Below are 25,731 nucleotides of genomic sequence, written 5' to 3' on the forward strand. Positions count from 1 at the left end.
AACTTTTTAAAATTATTTATTTTTTAATAATAATTTTTAAAAATTTTAAAATTAATAATTAATCATAATTTTTTTAGAAAATTAAATATGAAAATTAAATTATGTTTTTATAAAATAAAAATAAGCATGCACATGCATATGATCTCTAAATCATGCAACCATAATATACTTAGTTTTCTATGTTAGCATATTTTTTTTCACATGCATGTATAAGTTTAGCTATAACATGCTTTCCTCTCAATTAATTTTTTACTTTTCCAACAAATTTTGCAATTAAATAATTTTAGATATAAGAAGAATATGTATCTTTATTTAGAAAATTCCTTATAATCACATGACAAAATTAAAGTTCAGACCCTACCTATTCAATTTGTTGTTTTCTTCCAATATTCTATAATTGATTTTCCCTATATTAAAAAGGGTTTTAAAAGAATACAGTCATAATAATTTTCTAAATTTTTCTACAATTTTCTTTAGTCATGGTTTCTTGATTAATAAGTTTTCCTTTTCAAAATGTACAACATAATACTTTATCCAAAAATTAATACAATAAATTAATAAGCATTATACAAGCATCGGAGAAGACACAAAGTAGATAGATCTTCCAATAAAATTCTGCAATGACCTTTCAAACCCTACCCCAAAATAATAGCTAAAATCTGAGACAACCTGTAAATGCATGCAAATCCAAACCCTCTAAAACTTTCAACAATTCATTTGCTCCAATTCCAAATTTTAAGTTGAGTTATGTATTCAGGAATGAGCTCGAATCTCTTAATAAATAGTTTAACTCTACCTAGAGTTTTTAGTTTTTGAACATGCAAAGACCTTTCCTTAAAATAAACTTCTATTATTTTAATTTATTTAACTCCCTTTTGCATGTTTTTTTCCTTTCATTAGAATAAAAAAAATTTAATATTTTTTTTGATTGGTAAACAACTGAAGCCTTTGATTATATTAATTTTAATAAAATTACATCAGAATATCTTTGTCCAAACGGGCACTGGTAGGAAAGAATGGAGAAGAAAACCTCCAGTCTTTCCTGGGATCATAATCCTTTATTATTACATTATTAAAAGGGGCATACCCCAGTTACCAATTTTTAATTTTTGTTGTTAAATGCAATATAAATGATTAGATTCCTTCTCTAAATTATACATGCTCCAATGATCTCTATAACTAACATTTGAACTATTCAGTGTTTGGGATGAGAGTGACAAATTTGAACAAATCTTTATATACTTTATAGATGACTCTTCTTTTGCAATTTTGAATGTAGTGGTTACACCATGTTAACCTGCTGCAACTCAAAATGAACATTAGTGTTATTAATTAAAAACATTGATTTAGATAACCTTGAATTCCTGGTTGGAGATTCCTATGTTTCTTACATTTAACCGTATGGAAAAGAATATTGATCAGTAGGACATTTTATGAATGGTCTCACTTAAATCCTGACATGTTATCCACCTATGTTACCAACTTAAGCCTAAAAATGTTGATTAGTTTAAAATCTTTGTCAGTTAATCTGAATCCCTCTTAAGATAGTTTTTTACTTAAAACCCTTATACTTAAATCTAAGACTTACTAAAAATGTGACTTCAATCTAATGATCAATACTTCCCAAACAACGAATAGGAACTCTACCCTTAGATGTCAATTTAATGCTAGATCAATTAATCATATTACGAATTTGTTCACTTTAGCACTGAATCAGTAGGTTCCTATACTTAACAGAGTATGCTTACACTAGATTCTGATTACCAACTAACCCCTTCTTAATCAGTTTAAATTAGCAGAAATTACTAAATGTTGGTCCGAAGATTAATGTAAATCATGATCGACTCTCACATTATGGTATCAAGCACTCTATCGCATCTAAACAATTAATCCAAAGAGAGTAGGACCCAATTTTATCCATCCAGTTCATTGTGTATATAAATTGTCCTTGAAAGTTTCAACCATGACGATTAATCAACAACCATTCTAAGGTGGAAAAAACAAGAAATAAGCCCATGCCATTAATAAAGATACTAATGTTTATATGTATTTATAATGTCCAGTATTTATAGAAAGAGCTTTCCATAGAAGGAGGAACCTGAGCTTCTATACACTACTGCCAAACTACAAAATCTAACTCTGTATTACATCTAAGAACCAAATCCATAAAAACCCAAAGTCTGATGGATTGTGGAGCTCAAAAAAAAGAAAAATATTATCTGTGAGACATAAAACGAGACACCAGTAGAAGCCCTAACAGACGCCTTGTGAACCAAACACTAAATGTCTATGAACATTAATTACAATCTTATCATAGTAGATAGCATTCAAAACAAAATAACCTTAATCCACACACCTAAGAAGACATAACCTCAGAGGCCTGATCTGAGCCTCTAGCCATACATATACCAGGGTAGGGAAGGCTAATCAAGAAAAAAACTTCAACCAATATCCGAGATGATCAATATTAACATCAGCACATACTGGGGAACTCCAACCAACTCCAACCACCTTTTTTCCAAAACACCATGATGATTTCTCCTATGTCCTTAGGATTCTTAGTTTGAAAGTTTGGCGAGAATTCGAAGGTACTTTTTTCCCTACTGGATTTTTCCATATTCGGAATACAAAATTCCAAAGCTTCCAAGTTATCAAGCTCCACTCCCAGATGAGTATATGAATTGAAAATGTTGAGGTAATTCTTGAGCCAACCCTTGTTATGTTCTTTAATGATCCCTCTCCATCTAAGAAGGAAGTGAATACTACCTTCCATTTTTTCCCACTCCTGGAAAAATAAGTCATTCTCTTGGATAATTGGAGCATGTGCCATGTCAAAACTCCCTAGAGGATGCACCATGTAAAGCTCTGGCAGGGGGATCCTAAGCTTATCATCTATACTCATAACAACATCTTCAAGCCCTACACACCAAGTTGGGTTGAAAATGTTATAGCATAGTTTGATACCTGCCCACTTCTCCACTTTTACTCTAGCCAGACAACCTATAAAGGAGCTGACAATGCCACGGTTGGTCCTCCAAGAGAAGTCATAATTGAAAACACCCTCCGCTAAGACACACATGGTAGCAATCCTAGTCATATTATCCACTAAATTTAAGAGGCAATTCCATCTTTCTGGTTTTACATTGCCTCTGAAAGCCATGGTATGAACCTCTAAGGCATGAAACAAGCTCACATTTGTTCTCATTCTAATAATGGAGCTAAAACAAACCCTTAATAGACAAGACAATATATGCCATAAATACCTGACCAATTTTAAATAGAAAATTGAAAAACTCATTTGAAGAATCCAAAAGCACCTAGATTGTTTGTCGTCATCATCTGAAGTCAGCTAGATGAAACTGCATAAATCAGTAATATGATATAGCTTGGTTTCACACAGTGATGAGAAGAACATGGGTGATATAAAGCGACTGAACATAATTGTATTAATGGAGTTAAAAAGCATCCCTGCATGTTCGAGTAATATATTAGGAATACTCGTTAATAGATATGAATGTATCTATCTAAAAAGACTTACTGATTTCCTAAATCATAGATAGATTTCATTTCTTAGATGGTCGAGTTATTTTCTAACTATTTTAATTTTGAATTATAAAACCCTTCTTTTTTTAATTTATTATTTTCAAATTACCTTTTGATTCTGTCAAACTCTTGATTAATATCTATAAATTTTCTCCAACTAACCCATTGATAACTACGCGAGTCAAATGTTCCAATGACTATATAAGTCACAATCACCTAGATATATAGATTTTCTATATATGTATTGTTGAATCATCCCTTTTACCCATATAGACATAGATATCTAATGGTGATGCAAATATATCCTTAATCTCTGGCTTATCCTCCAAAGCTAGTTTTGCTAATTAGTATAGGATTTCCTAATCCATTTATGTTATTATGGCTATTCAATTCACGTTTAAATATTAATTCTTATGGATTAAAAAAAAAATTGTCATCAACACCCTTATTTGTCTGCTAATCTTCCTTTTTGTTACCTTCCGGGAAGATATGGAGAATTTGAATATCTTCAAAGTGGTCCAGAATATTTAATACTTCTTCCAGTTTAGAGTTTAAAACCCAATTAGGCATCTTCCTTTTCCTAATGGCATTTAAGATAATCCGTGAATCTCCTTCAATAATAAGTTTTGATAAACCTAGATTTAGGAAAATTTGGAGACCTTCTTGCAGAGCTTCTAGTTCAACAAGGTTATTATTGGTTGATCCTATGTATTTAGCCCTTTTGGTGATCCACTTGCCATAATCATTATTAATTATACATCCTATTCCAGTAGTACCAGGATTTCCTTTTGAGGCTCCATCAAAATTTAATTTGGTCCACCCATTCAGTGGAGGGATCCATCTACATTTGTCCCTTGCCTCTTTATTCTTCTTTTTATAAATAAGCGGAAGATTAATTAGGCTTTTCCAATTCTTTTTCATTAATCCATCCCAAAATGAATAGATCCTTCCTCTTTCTGGGTTTTCCTCTGGTGAGAATTTAGAGTTTCAACTATACATGCCTTGCTTTTTTAAATAGTCTCATCTTCCATCATATCCTTGTCACAAAATATTATTCTGTTCTGTTCTTTCCATACTTTCCACACAAGGATAGATAGACAAATATTCCATAATTTGTTATATATACATTACTGCTAACTGTTGGCCAACTCTTAAGAACATTATCTAGGGATTCTGGCATAGGGGTAGTCCAACCCAGCATATGTCTGAGCTACTTCCAACAATATTGAGTATATGGGCATCTATATAAGATATGATCAGTATTTTCACTATCGTGCTTACACAGCACACATCTTGATGGTCCCTTAATACCCAACTTACTAAGTCTATCAATAGTTAAGATTGTATTATGAGATGCAATCCACAAAAAGAAACTTGCTTTTGGCAGACAGAACGAATCCCAATAGAGTTTAAGTGGAATGTTCACTTCTTCCCATCTTTGGGAATGAGTGATAGCTCTATATCCTTTTTTAACACTATACCTGCCATCTTTTGATGCTACTCAAATGAGTTTGTCATTTTTCTCTAACTGCTTTATTTTCCTTTTCTGAATGATTTTTTCATATGCCTTTTTTTTGTTGGTTCCACATCTATATTCTCCATATATTTCCATTCCCATATTATAATTCTATTAATAACTTTTTAAGTTTTATAATTGCTGACCTTACTCCCCCAGAGTTTATCTAATTGCTCTTTGATGCTAGCGAGGATCCCCATGCTATCTATTGAGGGGTAACCATCCCATGAATCCTCCTAGAAGAGAGTTTCATCACCATTCCCAACATCCCATGTGAGATATTTACTAATAAGGGCTCTTCTTTTAACTATTAAATCCCTACTTTTAGATCCTTTAGGTAGGATCCTCATTCTAAACAAGGAATAGGGATCATCTGCATTAAGGTATTTGTTATACGTAATTTTAGCCCTTTTATGTTTCCTTTCTTCAAAAAGATGCCAAGTAAGTTTTGCCCCTAATGCTTCATTTTGCTAGCTTAAGTTTTTGATACATAAGCCTCCTAATTCCTTTGGCTTACATAAATTTTCCCATTTAATAACACCAATTTTTTCTGTTTGTCAGTGTCATTCTAGAGAAAACTTTTGAGTGTTGCCTCAAGCTTATTTTGGTACTTTTTTATAAGGGTAAGCAGGAAAGGGGATATGTTGGGAGGGCAGATAATACTGCTTTGATCTTAGTAACTTTACCTATTTTAGTGAGCTAGTTATCTTTCCACCTTCCTATCCTTTTATCCATTCCATCTATAATATTATGCCATCCTTTGTTAGTATTACAACCTTTTTCTATCTCTATTCCTAAGTATTTACATGGGAATGTACCTCTTTTATACCCCATAATGTTGCAGATTTATTTTTCCATTTTAGGTTTGCTGTTAATGAAAATATTTCTAATTTTTCCACATTCACTTTTTGACCTGAAGCTTCCATATATTTTTGAATAACCATCTTAATGTTTAAGGCCTCATTTATTGTACTTTCTCCTAGTAAAATGGTATCAACTGAATATTATTAATAGGTTATATTAGCGACATTCTTGGTTTCAGTAATACCCCTAATTTTTCCATTATAGTACACTTTTGTAATAGCTCTACCAAAGGCTTCTGTCGTGATAATGTATAGGAAAAGAGATAGTGGGTCTCCTTGTCTTAAACCTCTAGATGTGTAAAGAAGCCTTTGGAGGTCCCATTAATGAGAATTGATGTTTTAGTTGCCCAAATGCATTGGTAGATAAGATTTATCCATTGGTGAGAGAATCTGAAAGCTTCCAAGGTTTTGCATAAAAACCTCCAATCCACCATATCATATTCTTTTTGAATATCTAGTTTCATGAATATATTTTCCATTTTATTTTTATTTGGCTGAGTGTAATGTTTCCTAAATAATGAATATCCCATTTAGAATTGATCTTCTTGGTATAAAACCCGTTTGTTCTTCTGATATAAGCTTAGGAAGGAATGCTTTTATTTGATTAGTTAAAATTTTGGATATGATTTTATAGATGGTGTTGCAAACAACTATAGGTCTAAAATCTCCTAGGTTTTCAGGATCAACTTTTTTGGGTATTAACGTAAGAAAGATATTATTAATTTCTGATAATAATGATCCACCATTTCTTGATGCCTCAATGGCTTTCCAAAGATAAGTTCTGATAATATCCCAACACTTTTGATAGAAGAAGACTTGGAATCTGTCTGGTCATGGAGAGCTATCTAGATTCATGTTGAATAACACAAATCTGACTTCTTCCAAAGATATGGGTGAGTTTAATGCTTTATTATCTTCTATAGAGATTACTTTTGGTATAGTTTCCAACATTTTTGCTTGAGCTATCATGTTCAAACTCGTAAAATTATATAATAAATTATTAAAATGATCTACAAAAATCTTTGATATACTATTAAGATTTTCCATGATAGTGCCTGAGGAGTTTTTAATTTTAATAATTTTGCTTTTAACTCTATTGTTTAGCGTGCTATTATGAAAAAATTATGTGTTATGATCTCCTTCTTCTAGCCATTTTTTCTCTTGATTTTTGCCTCCTAAAGACTTCTTCCTTCGCAAGAATGTTTTTTGTGTTTAGCAAGGAGTTCTTTTTCTAGTAAGAAGTTTTCATTATTCATACCTTCTTTAATTACTTCTATGTTTAATTTTTTAAAACTTTCTTCTATGTCTAGTTTTTCTTTAAATATATTATTGAAATGTTCATTGTTCCACTTTAGTATATTTTCTTTCAGCATTTTCATCTTAGATACAAATATATACATTTTTGAACCTTTAAAATTGCCTTGATTCCACCATCCTCTAATGAGATCAATAAAAAATTTGTCTAAAAACCACATATCTAGTAAATTCAATCCTAACCAGATAGTGATCTGATCCTGCTATGGGTAGGATTGAGGCTTGAATATCAAAATCTATTTCACTTAGTTCTCCTTTGAGGAGGAACCTATCCAATTTCTTAGCGATATAAGAGAAAAATTTCCTTCTATTATTCCATGTATACTTACCATTATTAATAGGGATATCAACTAGGTTATTATAGTCTATCCATTTTATAAATTCCAAAGATGCTTGGGAAATTTGTTGGATACCACCAATTTTTTATTATCTATATTCATGATAGTATCGAAATATCCACTTATAAGAATGAGTTCATTGCTGTGATTTTTAATAAATAGACTTATTTCTTTCCATAACAATTTTTTCTCTATTATGGATTGGACCATAGATGTTTATTAGAGTTAACTGTAAGTTCATCTCTATGCTTTTAATTTTGCTGCTTATTCATGCATTGTTTGAATTTATTATATTTATGTTTACTTTCCTAGGATTCCAAATCATTCCTAATCCCTTTGATGTTCCTTTAGATTCATGTAAGTGAATGTTCTAGCTACCTAATTTAATTTCTAACTTGATTCCTTCTTCCTTATTTAGTTTTATTTCTTGTAACATAATAATTTTAGAATCAAATTGTTCTAAATTATGTTTTAATAAATGTTTCTTGCTAGGTGCATTTAAGCCCTTAGTATTCCACGTAGTGATCTTCATGCTATTATGGGAAGGTTCTTCCCCTTTCCTAGTTTAAGTAACTGACTTATCTATTGCTATTCTTTTGCTTGCCCATCTGCTTCTCTTAGTTCTTTCAAAGACTTCCTTCCTTTCTTAGCTTTTCAATTGCCATATTTTAGGTTACTTGTCCCTTCTTGATTCATTAGAATACCTAAATGTTCTATGTTCTCATGTGCATTTACTACACTTTCTGATTGCTTACCTTCTTTTAGATCTATTTCATCATTTTCTAATTCTTTCATTATCTGATGACCAAGATTTATCTGATCATCTACACTATATTAACTGCTAAATCTGGTGTATTTCCTATTCTGCTCACATCTGTAACATCTCCTTGTCCTATGAATATTCTATCTTTGATTGACTATTTTGCTTTACTCCTCTTATCTTCATCCTCAATGATTAACAAACCTCTTCTTAAATCTTCAAAAGTGTATCCATCTCATCCTCGCTGAATTAGTTCTTCTTTCTATAGATCACTACTTTTATCAATATTATCTTGGTTAAAGACTTGTATCAGTTAATCTATTAATAGTTCCAAGTTTTCTTTCTGAGCTTCATCTGACATTGACATTTCCAGATCATCAATATTTGACAACTCATTATTTAGGAAGTCATGAAAATCTTGTATTGGTATTCCTTTTATCTTACTTTGATCATTCTTTCTTACAATGTGCTCACTGAGGTTATTAATTGGAGATTCTTTTGTTGTATTTGGTGTTTGCCAAAATTTGGTGCACTTCTTGACTACCTCCTTATTGAAGTCTATGGTCTCCTTTATATACTTTTCTTTCTATTGCAGTGGGGTTTCTAATACTTCTTTTGTGCGTTTATCCTTACTTCTCTTAGGAGATGCAACAGAGAAGAGACCTTCGTTTTCAATTTCTTCAATAGTGCTAATAAAGTTATCCAAGATATTTTTGTTCTATGACCAAGGTTCTTTTCCTGATGCTTTTTCTTTCCACCCAATTTCTTTTGTAACCTTCATTGTTTGAGATTTTTTTGGTTTCTTGTTATTCCTTCTATATCTATTTGTTGTCTTTTGCATCCTAATATTAGATATCTTAAGTTCTATTTTTTCTCCCTCTCTTCTGTTGATACCTTTATTACTTTAATCTTCATAGGTGGATTCACTTCCCCTTTGTGGATTAGTGCCTTTATTTTAAATTATGTCTAACAAATCAATCAAAATATCTAATATTGAAGACTTTTGCTTTTCTTTATTTTGCACTTCTTTTTCTTTCACTTCTTGTAGAGTTTCTATAATTTCCTTTTGATCTTTAAATCTGATATCTATGATTGGAGTTATCACTGTTGTTTTTTCTTTACCTGTTTTACCATCTTCCAAATCTAAAACTACTTTCCCTACTATAGAGTGGCTGTACTTCTCATGAAATTCTTTTTTGTTCCTTGTACTCATCATAGGGAAGGTATCTTTAAGATCTAAAGTTGGTTGCATAGTTTTAAATGTGATCTTTCTTTCATTATTTAATATGATTATTTTCAAAATTTTGCCTTCAAATCTATAAGGATTTAAATTATAGATAGATTTGTTGGTTATTACCTTAATAGGTTGGAATTCAGGTGTATTAATCTCAATATTAATCAAAAATTTAATGTTATTACAATATTTGTATGAAGCGTCTATTCCTATCAAGTTCCCCAATAATGAACCTATATTCCTGAGAATCTCTAATTGCAAAAATTTTGGGGAGAGAAAATGAATTGAAACCCAAGTTGGAATGGAAAAAATTAACAATTCTTCCTTAAATTTTGGTATCCATTCCAAGAATTTAACAACATAACCCTTAAAATAGCAAACAGAGATAAAGAGGAAATCTTTTTTGACATTTTCATCCCTACACTAAATGTACATTACTATATTAGAATGGTGAGATATACTTATCTAGTTTTGACAAAAATCCTAGAGCCATTTAATTAGATTGATCATATCTTATTTTGGCCCATTCCATAGTGCAAATACACCGACATTCTTGCATTCATGTCACTGCTCTTCACTATCTTGATTGTTGATGATCAATATCTGTTCTTCAGCTTTACCATCGGATTGAGCAACCTTTTGAGGTTGATCGGGGTATTGAGAGGGAGAATTGGGCAAAATATTCCTACGATGAGGGGGAATATATGTTTTAGGAGGGTTATGAGAGGGATTGAACTTTGGTGAATTAGACTTACAAAGATGTGCTTCATGGATTTTGGGTGAATACTCATAGGATTTATCTATAGAACCTGTTTGTTAGGAATACAAGGGCAATCTCTTGTAGGAAGCATATTTAGTGTGATTAAAAAAATGAAGTTGATTGTCAAGACTATCAATTGAAAAAATGATATTAGGTCGAAAGCTTTTCCAGGCCAAAGGGTTTCCATATTTATGGAGAGCATTACTATTATCTATTTGTTGATTAAACATAATCTTACTTTCCTTGTTCACAACTGGGGTATTTTGGTTCAAAAAGCTCTGATCCATGTTGATATACCCATTTGGATTTATCACTGTCCGAACCCCTAACTTCTTTCTTTATTTCTCTGAAAATTTTTGGTTAATGGTGCCCAGTGTATTATCAATGATCTTGTGATTGAGACTCATGTCCTATATCTTCGCATGTTCTAGATCATTTAGCTTTTCTAGGGCTGAAAAAGCATTAGTTGTCTCCACTGTATATCTCAGATTTGCAAACGAAGAGCAAATGAAGGAGTGGTTTCTGTTGTAGCATCTCCCATACTTATTTATTCCCTCTTTCTTGCTTTGATGCTTTGACAAAGATGGATGTTGTGAATTCGCTCTAGGGTTTTGGACATTCATTTGATACCTCAGTTTAGACTGTCTGCCTTCAAAACTATCAATTGTTATTAAGTGCATAATTCGTATTATTACACTCTGCTCTGCTTGCCATCATTTTCTTATTATAAACTTTTTAAAAATTATTTCCACTTCTTCTTTTAATAAGAAAGACATTTTTAGAAAATATATTTATTAATTTAACTAATAATAATTTTTAAATGCAACTTCTAAATTAGTTATTATCAAATTAAATAAATATAATTGCACCAAATTTAGTATTTTAATTAAATCTTTAAATTATTTATTCCATTAAATAATTTTCTCAAAATAAAATAAAAAATTTCTTTATTAATTTTTTTAATTTAATAATTTAATAATCTATTTGGTTGATTTGATTCTGCTTCAAAATCAAAACATGCCCACAAACTCAATAAGATAAAAATCGGCTACACAAACAAAGTATGAATCAAACTCAAAGGTTAAAATCTCAAATTCATGTCACTTTGACAAACCTAAAAAGGTGAATAACTCATGTACTTGTCCTTTATTCTAAGACAATTAGGCTTGGGTTTAGGATTTGGACGTAAGAACTATCTCCCCTCTTTTACCATTGATATATTGTTATAGGGCACACTCATCATTGCAATTCAAGGAAGTTGATGCCCAATACTTGCAATCTGCATAAAAGTTGAACATATATATATATATATATATATATATATATATATATATATATATATATATATATATATATATATAGACAATAGTGGGGAGTGATACATCATGTAGATCCCAACTAGTAGGTGACTACAACTCCCTCCCTCAACCACATTAGATATGTCAAACATAAATATACATGTACACCATATACATGCAAGTATGTATTAGTAACCATAAAAGGATATATAAATCATCCATATAATTGTCATCATGAAAGCAACTATAATCACTATATGAAGTATTTAGAACATCATCATCAAAAGAATAGCCATGAACACATCAAATATCTGAGTGTAAAGTAGCTCATCAAATATATAATCCAAACATGTAAATAGTATCAACCAAATCAGGTAACCAAGTACCACTAAATCAAATCATGTAACCATGAAAACTGACTTAAAAGAATTCAACAATACAACAACACAAAAAACTAGGGGTAGGCACTACATCCTCCCCCCAAGACTTAGGCTTACTCTTGAAAGCCGACTATCACTATTAATATAGTAAAGATGAAATATAAAGTCACAAAATAACATTTGAAACACCAAATGTTATGAATTCAACTTTTATATTCATAGTTCTATTTGTAGACACCCTAAAATTGGCAAACCTAAAATAACAAGAATTTTGATCAAACAATGAAAATTAAGGACAAAATTAGATTAAGGAGGAAAACAACAGACTTTCCAATGAATGGTAACATTAGGTCATTCAAGCGATTAAAATCAATCAATCACCTATCAAATTTAAAAGGACCAAAATGTAATCTCCCCAAATTAATCCCTTGTAATATTGAGATAATCTATAGCTTGTAGGAGATTTCTTTCTATTAAGACTACTACTCTTAATAATTTACCTTAATGTTATCCATGATTAGTTGGTCCACATATCCATCTTATATATTATTCATCATCTGAATTAAGCATAGACAAAGATCATGAGAAATATCTGAGTGCTAAAAACTTTGAAGATTATGCTTCACTGCATTTGAATCATGACTGAGGCCTGGTAATAAATGATGATGTACTAACTCATTATTGTCCATCCCCTTCTCTTTGTTTAAGGAAATCAGAATGCTAGAATATAAATTCCAATTGCTGACAATCACTATATTCATGGTCAGTGCATGCCTCATATTTTACTCTCAATTCTTAAATGGCAATCTATGGGAGATTCAATAAAAGTATCATCGTAAAATGTAAGGAATGCCAACTCATAATACTACATAGGTATAATATCCCTTATACCTTTGGAACATCCTTTAGAAATATTTGATTCCTTTCCCACAAATAGGAATTATTGTTCTCCTGAAAAGTAGTTCTATCTCTCTACTAGAGTCCTGTGAAGAGGTGGGTCGTCTAGCTTTAGTAGATGATTGCTCGAGAATATGTTATTTAGTTTTTTTTGTGGGTTCCTTGATATAGGTTATTGATAATGGCTAGAAGTTTTGAGTATACTGGATTACAGTATTGCTTAAACCCATCATTGTTCTCTGTCCTTCACTATTTGTCTTTATGGTGAATCTTCTTCCCTTGTGTTCTTCTTCGTTTTGTGCTTTTGGCATGAAAAGCTCCTTCCTTCTGATTGATGTTTCTGGGGTAGAGACGTTGGACTTAATTGTGTGTACTTTCCTGATATCTCATGACCACTAGTATAGTCTTCACACACCTATTGATGATGGTGTCTATATTTTCGAGGGTGTCAATGGCAATCACGTTTTGGAGACATCTCGTATTCACCATCTCTATTTGGTCAAACCTGTTGTTTCTGTCTCTGTCTACATTTTATATCATCTAGTTAATAGTGAGAATATCCAATGCCTTCTTATTTCACCTGTGACTTCGATTTATATTTTATCCAATGGCCATAGCCATCTAGATTGACTTGGAGTCATTATGTTTATGTAATGACAGTTAATGGTCAAGTATTATTAAATTGACCTTGTCACCCAAAATTATTATGATTGATAAATGCCAACACACGGATAATGATATTTGTACACTTTGGTTTATTATAATTTAATAATTGATCACTGATATTATTTCAAATAGACACCTTTAAGAGGCATGTCAAATAGATAATATTATATTATTATTTTATTCACACATTAAGAGTTTTGTTATATTATAATTCTTCTATTAATTATAATCTTTGATTTATAATATACTTTTATATTATCTTATATTATTTAATAATAAATTACATTATAATTTATTATTAATTTGATTCATTTAAAAATTATTATTAAATACTATTGTAGGAAAATAGGGGACATGACACAAAATTACTTTGAAAAGATGACAAATAATTTGTAAAATCATAAAATGAAATTAATAAAGGAAAAAGGTAAAGACAAAAGTTGAAAGCAAATGCGACATTTAATAAATCAAAAAAAGAAATTTATCCTTTCAAAAGTAAAAATCCTTCATTTTGAAATTAAAAGAATTGAAAAATCCTCATTTATTCTCACAAACTAAGTCTAATGGACTTTTCCTCTTGGTGCCTTATGAGATATTTATAGTTCACCATTACCCTCCAGTGAAAAGTAAAATCCCGATCCCTACCCAACCCCCTCCTAAAATCTAATAAATAGGAGGGAAAATCAAGAGCAAAAGGGGACCCAAATTTTATGCATCTGCACTATAGGCATATCTAGAGCTATCATCTAACAATGTTATTATAGAGAATCAATGTCATTTTAGTGTCATTTTAGCACCATTCTAGCATTTATCTAGTATCATTTAGCATTGTATATTCTTATGCATGAACATATTCTAGCATTCTAGTGTTATTATCTTCATATAATTTGCATCTTTGTATTGATCTTGCATAGACTTTTGTAGATCTACAATCATAGCATACTCCCATTCTAGAACTATCACCAAGATGCTAGTCTAAGAGCAATTTTAGCAGTTGTAGTTAGGGAAACATGAGATGTTTGTGGAGTCTTTGTTTAGTAGTGATTTCTTGGGTCTAGATTAGTTCATTGTTATTCTGATTGCACTCTGCACTAAGATCTCATGAATACATGATTCCACCATGTACAAATAGGTGCCCTCTATGGGGCTTCATCTTAAAACCTCTTTGTTCTTTAACTTTTCATTCTAATGTTTGATTTTTCTTGTAGATTTGTGTATTTCTATGGTTTCTTGTGTAGATCTGACTTGGTACATGTTTTACAACACTTGGGAAGACCCATAACAGGAGCAACAAACTTTTGAAGACATTCCTGAGCTCACAAACACCGGATTTGAGTTTTCTTTGACATTTTGATGCTTATGAACATTGTTTTAATGCTTCCACATTATTTTCTAATGCATTTGAAGTATTTTGTAACACATCTACATTATTTCATAATGCATTTACCAGATCCTGTAGCACATTTACATGTTCAATTAGCACTTTTGACTGATTTTAGAGCACATTTTCCCATTTCTGTAACACATATGAAATTTTCTATAGCACATCTAATCAGATCTATAAACTGCCATATCTAACTTACAGATCTGATTACTAGTTATTTATAGGTCTCTTCTAGACTAGACTAAAACCCCCATGCCACTAAAAGTGCGAGAAGGGAATGAAGACAATAAAAAATGTGCCTAGCCTTTGTTAGCATCGAGTTAAGTAGGCCTAAACCCTTGTCCATTAGATTGTGACATTTCCAAATTTATAACTTAGCTTAAGTAGGAAGTTTGATTTTATTGATCTGTTTAGAAGTAGGCCTATGTTCTAAATTCACTAAGTTGATCAGAATGTCAAACCTTCTATAAAGGTCAGTAGGAATTAATTTGGGAATGAACACACATGTAGACTAAATAGGAGCCTCTTGTCTTCTGTAGTTAAAGACTTGTAACTAAAGAATCATGTTTGTCATATTTGAGAGACTAGAGTAGTAGGGATATGCTCTCACTCTTTTAGGTGATCAAACTCCCAAACTTACTTCCGATTTCTATTTTTTCTACTTTTCACAAGGTATATTATTCAGCCATAGAAAGGCTACCTCTAGAGATTTTCCTTAGCAGGGCTGACAAGAGGGAAAGCCTTCCATTTTTCATTCCCAATCGAATGCAAGTCAATCATGTTTGAAACATAGCCTTCCTCTAGTAGTATCACAAGAGATTGTGCCAAACCTCCTTTGTGTTGGTGGGAAGCTCTTTGTCACAAGGGAGATAAATTTGAACACTATTAGTTAAACACCAAATCCTCATAGGCACCAGCCTTAGCAAGACTTTTTAGGAAGCCTTTTTTTTTCATATTCTAGGAGTATGCGGGTTTATTTCATTGTCATTTCTACTATTGTTGTGCTTGAATGTGTCTGCTTAAACACATGTTAATAAACATTAGACTACAATCCTTCCAAGTGTTGATATAAGATTGTTTTGAAGTGAAGAACCTATAATGGAACAATCATTATTTTGTCAATGATGTCAAACCTGCTACCTTCTAGCAATACAACTGCTTTTTGGTCTGAAAGCTATCATTTAATTGATTAATGAAGAGGATTTGAGAAGAGGAGATAACAATAGCACCTAGAGAAAGGTTGAGTTATTTGGTATGTAAAAGAAGCACTAAGACCAAGTAAGACATTGATACTATAGTGTATTTTTTATCTACTTAATGTCTAAAATGAAAGATTACTCAAGTTAAGACTAGAAGAAAATGAATTATGAAAAGTGTCCGTCGAACCTTTTTGAGTAGTCAATGTAAGCTAAGAAAAAATTAGTGGAAGCCAAGTGAAAAGCAAGAGGTGCCAAGCAAAGATGCAAAATAGTGCAAGCCGAGTGATTGTCAATATATGCCAAGTCAAGTTTAGTTGATGTCAAGCATTAGTAAACTTTAGTGTGTGCCGAGTAAACTAGTGTTGACCGAGTGGAAGAACAGTATAGAAGCTGAGTGACAACATATTGATGTCAAGTGCTAGTAAATATGTTAAATCGGAGATTTGATGAATCTGAGCCCACTATTTTGTTTTCTTGGATTGTGTGAAGCTTGTGGAAGATAACTATGATGAGCTGGTGGTACAAAATTCAAGGTAGACCATTTTGAGGAAAATTCAAGGAGGATTGAGGAAAAAATTTCTAGAGGAACCAAATGGAAAAGTGGTTAGATTCATTATATCCTACCTAACCCTAAAATGGATGATTGTGGTTAAGTGACAAAAGATCTTAATTCTCTATTTATAGAGATAGTTGGTCAGAAGAAAATGCTATCATATGCGAGAACCTAACGAAGAAAATGATTCTAGTGTATTGATTCATTCAGTGGCCAAATAGAAGTGATTGTAGTTGGCATGCAAAGCAAGAAGGCTTAAGAGTATGAATGCTTGAAGGGTGAACAAGCTATTAGGGATGAAGTGTGTGAATGCCCAAGCATAATGGAGGACTGAAACAGAGATTTGTAATCTGCAAGTGATTTGTAATTTGTTATCAGATCAAGCCTTGCTGTTACTTTTTAATCATTGTATCAGTCTAGGGTAAATCCTTTATATTAAAGTTGACCTAATAGTCACTTGTAAATCCTTTAATTGGGTGACATCCTAATCATGGAATGGTTTAAAGTCCTCTAACAAAGCTCACTCCTAACATGGTGATTGAAATCCTTTAACCAGGTCACATTTAATAGTGTGTATTGTAACCTTTAATAGGGTTGGCCTTTCACAGGGCATCACTTTAATAGAGTGAGAATTAATAGCATGTTACGATGGTTTTTCCCAAATTGGGTTTCCTCGTAGAACCATTGTGTCAAATGTGTTATTGAATCTGTTATATTTCATGTTTACATTTTTGCAAAGTTGTTTTGACCTAGGATGGTAACCTACAAAGTTTAAGTATTATATGATCTAATGGATGTATGCATAATAAGATTTTATGGATATGGGTCTACTAAGAATTGAAAAGTTTTATTTGTATATCTAGACCTTGGATAACTGATTTAACCCCCCTCTCAGTTATTCTAAAGAATTCCAACAATTAGTATCAGAGCGCCACAGTGATAAAGAGGACTAGTTTGAAGGTACTAGAAGTAAAAGATCAAGATGTCTAAAAGAGAGGTACCCAATCTTAATAAGGAGAACTTCCCTACATGGTAAAGTCTGATGAAGCTACACCTAGGAGGTCTTGGAGACTATGCACAATCTACCATCACTACTGAGCATGCCAACCTTGTTGGAGCCCTAATTGCTAATGATCTGAAAAAGAAGAAAGAACATAATTAGGTAATGTTGGAGATTGCCTCTGTCCTAAGTTATTCTGAGTTCAATGATATCAAGGGTTGTGATACTACAAAGAAGATGTGGGATGCTCTTCACATTGTTTATGGAGGAGACACAAATGTTTTGAGAGCTAAATCTAAAAGTCTTAGAGTTAAGTTTGGTGACATGAGGATGCAAGGTGAGAACATTCCTTAATATTGCTCTAGAATAAAAGATGTTGTTAATGCTATAAGAGGAGCTAATAGTAAAATTGACAATGAAACTGTGTTGAGCAAAGTATTGAGAACATTGCGGCCCATCTATGCTATTAGAGTTTTTTCCATACAAGAATTAAGTTGTATACTAGATTCTAATCTAACTCTTGAAGGTTTGGTACATAGACTCAATGCCTTTAAGCTCTCTAATTTTGATAATTTCAAATCTGAGAATATTGAATCTTCTTTCAAAGCTAAACTGTCATTAAATGAACCTAAAGAGAAGAAGAAAAAAGGTCAAATATGTTTCTAGTGATAGTGATACAGATGAGGAAGATGTAGAACAACTTGAAGCACTACTAGCAAGGAGATTTCATAGAGGCAAAGGTAAATTCAAAGGCAAGTTACCTATCATGTGTTTTAATTGCAATGAGGCTGGTCATATTGCTACTAGATGTCCAAAGAAGAAGAACAATGAAAGTGGAGACAAATACAAAAGTAAAAGAGATGAGGAAAACAAAGATTATAAAGATAAAGGCAAGAAGTCTAGCTACATTACAGAAGAGGAAACCAAAGATGGATTTGATGACCATGATTATGAAGTGGTGTATGTTGCAATAAAGGATGATTATGATGAGGATGAGGCAACTACACTAGTGTCTTATGTGAACAAGAGTGACAGATGGATCATTGATAGTGAGTGTTCACATCACATGACTAGAGATAAAAGTAAGTTCATTACCTTGGATTATTATGATGAAAATAGTGTAAGGTTTGGTAATGATGCATCCTATTTGATAAAAGGAAAATGAGGAAAATGATGCACAATATCCATTATTGAAAATGATGCATCTTGTTGAATGGAGGAATAAATAAATAATGGCTTGTGCTAGGACACTCATGATGGAGGAGGATGTTGGTTTGAAATATTGGAAAGAGGCTACAAGTACAACTATCTATACCTTGAACCATGTGTAAGTCAAGAAAGGTACTCATTCAATACCTTTTGAATTATGGTATGGATACTCACCCAATGAAAAATATTTTAAGGTATTTGGAAGCAAGTGCTACATTCTTAAGGATTTTAGGAATGATAAATTAGATGTTGAAAGTGAAGAATGTATATTCCTTGGCTATTCCATAAGAAGTAAAGCTTATAAGTATTTAAATATGAACACTAACAAAGTTGTGGAAAGTGAAAATGTGAAGTTTGATAAATATACAGAGGTACATGAAGCTGAACCTATGAAGGAACTTGAGGAGTACAAATCATTTGTATACTTTTATGAAGGTATGCCTACTAATAAAGATGTTGCAAATTAAGTTGCAAATCAATAGCTACTGTTGAGTCACATACAATGAATGTCAAGATGCATTTAGGAACTGAGCTATAGTTAGGTGTCTAGTTGCAGCATGAAGCTAAGGCACATTCTGATTAGTGTACATGAAAGAGACATGGAATAGAGAAGTACATACTAATTCTAAATTTGGTAGATCTAATGAAGAAAGAAGAGCAGAACCAAGGTTGTCGATGTATGTTAAAAGACATCACCCTGCTGAACAAATTAGACAAAGATGCTAGACCAATGATAAGAAATGGGTTGAGAAGAGATACATATTTGTTGAGCATGCATGAGCCTAAGACATTGAAAGATGCCTTAGAAAATGAGGACTGGAGTAAAACCATGAAAGAAGAGATTGAATGGATTGAGAAGAACAAGACATGGGCTCTAGTTCCCAGACCGAAGGACAAGAATGTGATTGGAACCAAGTGGGTGCACAGAAACAAGTTAGATGAAAATGGTGAAGTCACAAGGAATAAGGAAAGATTTGTTTTCAAGGGGTATGAACAAGAAGAAGAAATAGACTGTGGAGAAACATTTGGCCTTGTTGTAAGATTAGAAGGAGTAGGAACTCTGCTTGCTTACTCTGCATACAAAGGTTTCAAAGTTTATCAAATGGATGTGAAGTCAACATTTCTGAATGGCATATAAGAAGAAGAGGTTTACATAGAACAACTAGAAGGATTTGTTGATGCTAACAACAAGAACATGGTATGTAGAATACACAAAGCTTTATATGGTTTAAGGAAAGCCCCAAAAGCATGGTATGAAAGGCTTCACAATTATCTTGTGAAGATTGCTTTTGAGAAGATTGACGATAACAATAATATGTACTTGAAGATAGAAGGAGGTAAAGGTATTTTACTAGCTGAATTTTTTGTTGATGACATAATATTTGGAGGTCAAGATGCTTTATGTAAGGCATTTGCAATTGAAATGAAGAAAGAATTTGAGATGTCTATGTTTGGAGAGATCAAGTTCTTTGTTGGTTTGCAAGTATATTAGATGAAATATGGTGTATACATCACTCAATCTAAGTATGTGAAGGAAATAGTGAAAACTTTTGGATTGGAAGATTCCAAACTAGTTAGCACACCTATGGTAATAGGAAACAAGTTGTCAAAGAATGATGATTCAACTGATGTGAATCAAACATTGTACAGGTCTATGATTGGCAAATTGCAATATGTAATACATAGCATGCCTGGCATTGCATTGTTTGTTGGGATTGCTGCAAGATTCTCTGCAAATCCTAATGAGAATTATTTGATGGTTGTTAAGACAATTATGAGATATCTAAAAGGAACATAAGACTATGGTCTATTCTATAAGGAAAATGAAATGAGTTGAGAGCCTGCATAGATGATGATTGGTCTAGAAACATTGATGACATAAAGAGCACAGGTGATGGAGCATTTTTCTTAGGAAAGAGGTTGATCACCTAGACCAGTAAGAAACAAAATTGCATATCTCAATCTACTGTTGAAGCTAAATATGTGGTTGCTATAGTAAATTTTACAAACATTGTATAGATCAAGCAACTACTCAAAAGTATGAAGGAGAAAATCACTAAACCTATGGTACTTTATTGTGATAATACAAGTGTTATAAATATATCAAAGAACCCTGTGATGCATACAAAGATTAAGCACATTGCAATCAAGTATCATTACTTGAGAGTTAGTTCAAGACAAAGAATTGAGGATGGAATATGTGAATAAAAAAGAGTAGATAGTTGATATCTTCACAAAATCTTTACCTAAGGATGCTCATGAGTATCTTAGAGGTAAACTAGGGGTGATACCCCTATCCAAAGCTACTTAAGAAGCATAAGTAGTGTCATGCATCAACTAAAGTTGAATGTTGTATCTTACAACTTGATGCAGTGGATATTACTTCAGGAGTCACCTTAAGTAATGATGGAGATGAATTATAAGATTTACAGTCATAATGAAAGGTGATAGAGGGAGAATTTGAAATTGATTATATCTACATACAAAGATTTCAAGTCTTTGGCATTTTTGTCAAAGAGGAAAAAATGACCTATTGAGGGAGAAATGACTAAAATAAATATACATCTACCTAGTAAGAGGGAAAAAGTACTAAGGGAGATATATGAACAGATCAGAGAGAGATAAATTCTTGAATATCAGAAAGAGGGAGATATAAGTTAGAGGGAGAAGATATAGCAAATAGTAAAGGAACTTGACAAAGCTCACATTACCCTATACAGAGGAAGGACATATACTACATTGATAGAGGCAAAAATTTCAAAGATTTATTTTCTTTTTGGTATTGGTGTTGGTATTGGTTTGCCATTAATGCCAAAGAAGGAAATTGTTGATATAAGATTGTTTTGAAGTGAAGAACCTATAATGGAACAATCATTATTTTGTCAATGATGTCAAACCTACTACTTGTTGGTGAGACAATTTCTTTTTGGTCTAAAAGCTATCATTTAGTTGATTGATGAAGATAATTTGAGAAGAGGAGATAACGATAGCACCTAGAAAAAGGTTGAGTTATTTGGTATGTAAAAGAATCACTAGGACTAAGTAAGACATTGACACTATAGTGTATTGTTTATCTACTTAATGTCTAAGATGAAAGATTACTCAAGTTAAGACTAGAAGAAGATCAAGTATGATCAGTGTCTATCGAGCCTTGTCGATTAGTCAGTGCAAGTCAAACAAAAATCAGTGGAAGTCGAGTGAAAAATAAGAGTTGTCGAGAAAAGATGAAAAATAGTGCAAGCCGAGTGATTGTTAGTATATGCTGAGTAAAGTTTAATTGATGCCAAGCATCAGTAAATTTTAATGTTCGCTGAGTAAACTAGTGTTGATCGGGTGGAAGAACAGTATAGAAGTTGAGTGACAACATATTGATGTTAAGTGCTAGTAAATATGTTAAATCGAAGATTTGACAAATCTGAGCCCGCTATTTTGTTTTCTTGAATTGTGTGAAGCTTGTAGAAGATAATTATGATGAGTTGGTGGCATAGAATTCAAGGTCAACTATTTTGAGGCAATTTCAAGGAGGATTGAGGAAGCAGTTTCTAGAGGAACCAAATGGAAAAGAGGGTGGATTCATTGTATCCTACCTAACCCTAAAATGGACAATCATGGTTAAGCAAAAAAGATCTTAATTCTCTATTTATAGAGATAGCTGGTCAGAAGCAAAGGTTGTCATATGTGAGAACCTAAGGAAGACAAAGAGTCTAGGGTATTGCTTCATTCAATGGCCAAATAAAAGTGACTACAATTGGCATGCAAAGAAAGAAGGCTTAAGCGTATGAATACTTGAAGGGTGAACAAGCTAGTAGAGTTGAAGTGTGTGAATGCCAAGCATAATGGAGGACTAAAACAAAGATCTATAATCTGCAAGTGAGTTGTAATTTGTTATCAGATCAAGCCTAAATGTTAATTTCTAATCATTGTATCAGTCTAAGGTAAATCCTTTGTATTAAGGTTGACCTAAAAATTATTTGTAAATCCTTTAACTAGGTGACATTCCAATGGAATGGTCTAAATTCCTCCAACAAGGCTCACTCCTAACATGGTGATTGAAATCCTTTAATCAGGTCACATTTAACAGTGTGTATTGTAACCTTTAACTCGGTTGGCCTTTCATAGGGCATCACTTCATAAGAGTGAGAATTAGTAGCATGTTACTGGTGGTTTTTCCCAAATTGGGTTTCCACGTAAAATCATTATGTCAAATGTGTTATTCAATCTGTTATGTTTCATGTTTACATTTTTGCAAAGTTGTTTTGACCTAGGATAGTAACCTACAAAGTTTAAGTATTGTATGATCTAATGGATGCATGCATAATAAGATTTTATGGATATGGGTCTACTAAGCATTGAAAAGTTTTATTTGTACATCTAGACCTTGGATAACTAATTCACCCCCCTCTCAGTTATTCTAAAGAACTCCAACACCAAGCCAATTCAAATGCAACTGCAAACCAATACTAAACCAAACACAAACATTGGTGTATACTCAAAATAACACATAATACTTGAAACAACACATCTAATCACTTCCTAACGCATTTAAGGCATGTACCAATGCATTTGATAAGTGAAACAATGCATTTGACCTACAAAACAACATGTCTACATATACAACAATGCTTACACCCTACATAAAACTCCTAACACACCATAAAATAACGCATATAAGCACTTAAATAATGTATTTGAAGGTTCCTACAGTGCATCTGAGAGAAATTTCAAAATAGAGGCTATCTATGCACAAAATATTATGCCTTTTCTTTCATTGAGATTATGCAAAATTGAGGAGTCTTGAAAATGACCAACATCTTTAAAGCGAGCAATGTTCCAGCCCTACATTGTGTCTCTTATCCAATATCCATCATTACCTAAACTTTATCCATCAAGTCAGACACCAACAAAAACATACATTTGTCCCTTTGACTTCATGGAATTGAGTCTTATCATCATCAACATCACTGAACACCTTTGAAACATAGCTTGATGTTCCAACATATTTTGGTCTAAAAAAAATCCTCACACCATTGAAATGTAGAAGAATTAAAGGGGTCTCACCCATGTCTCACACCACTACGTAGAACCAATGTAGTTGCAAAATAAAAGGAACCTGAAAGATCGCCTATACGGGTAAGTGCTAGAATAGCAAAACAAACTATCAAATATGTGTAATCCCTAAATATCATTGATCCTGCTACACCTATTGACTTCTTATCAACCACCATTGCCAATGAATCACCCTTTTTCAAACAACAGAACTTAGAACCCTCCAACAAAATGGGTTCATCTCAAATATGGGATGAAAAAAGCCTTGAAACTAAGATTGAAGATTTCCAACAAAATCCTGAACTCATTGACATAATGGAAAAAATACATGAATGACATAAAGAATGTTACCTGCTATTATTGGCACAACTAGGTGCAAAATTACCATCTAACTTTGATGTATCAAACCTTAGGAGACATGAAGAAGAATCGCCCATAGAGGTTGTCACTCAAAAGCATCATGACTTGCAATTAGAAATGGAGAGAATGAAATGAGGAAAAGTCCAACTGGTTGAATTTAGCCTCGAGAAGGTATGCCCTATGACTATCCCATTTTATATAAGCATTACCTTGACACCCTTTCCATAGAACATGTAGATATCAAAATATGACAAGTATTTTGGTACATGAGATCCTCAAGACCATCTTCAACAATTCTATACTTTAAGTATGGAATTTATTCATGACACGACCTACCTTATGTGACTATTCCCTAGGAGTTTAGGGGGACAAGCCATGGAGTGGTTCTCCAAACTCCCCTCCAATATCAAGTCATTCAACCAACTAGGGTTAGTTTTCATTGCACAATACTCATACAACATTGAAAGGGAGGTGACCATGATCGACTCATGTAATACAAAAAAACTCCTAGGAGAGTCCTTTATGGTATTTTTATAAAGATGGTGAGATACCTTTGCCAAGTATCATTTGGATATTTTAGATAAAGAGAAAACAAATATTTTCATCAATAACCTATCTAAACCTATGAATTACTGGCTATAGCTCCAAGGTCCAAAAGACTTTAAAACCACTTAAAAAAATGTAGATAAAGTGGAAGAAACCCTCTTAAACAATGACATCATTAAGCTATCAAAAGATGGAAAAGTTTTCTCAAGTAGCTCCTCACAACCACACAACTCCTTTGGCCAATTGAATGATAAACAAAATTTTTGGTGCAGGAACAATAATAAAAACATGGCAAATGAGTTGTACAATAGAGCAAAACATAGCATAGCAGAGAATTGAGTTGTATAACTTAAGAAATTGTTTTGGTAACAAAATAATTACTAAGTCATGATGAATCGATTTTGTGAATATTATTCTATAAGTTATTTTATATTATATCAAGTGTGTGAACACGAAGGTTGACTGAGCAGAGAATTATCAATTTGTGAAGTATAAGAGTAGATCTTACCTTGCACAAAGAATAGAAAGTTGATGGAATGATATATGACATGTGAACTATTGTATAGATAGCTTGAAAGATATATTAGCCTTATGTGATGCAAGACATGATGTATGATCAAAGCAAGTGAAACTTACAACAGTGACAAAGTATTGTATGCATATCTATTATTGTGAAGAACTTTATTGTATAAATACATGTTAGGGCAGTGGGCTCTTCTTGCATACATTGTATTTGATCTACCAACTCCTAACAAGGTTGAGGCTTCTAACAAGACCTAGTCCTCTAACAAGGACTTGAGACATTATATGTACTTCATAGACTCCTAACAGGGTCAATATCCTTAACAAGATCCTTTTGTTTAGT

Source organism: Cupressus sempervirens, chromosome 4, assembly GCF_028749045.1.
Source record: "Cupressus sempervirens isolate cs-2001-9-10 chromosome 4, ASM2874904v1, whole genome shotgun sequence".
Lineage (NCBI taxonomy): Eukaryota > Viridiplantae > Streptophyta > Pinopsida > Cupressales > Cupressaceae > Cupressus > Cupressus sempervirens.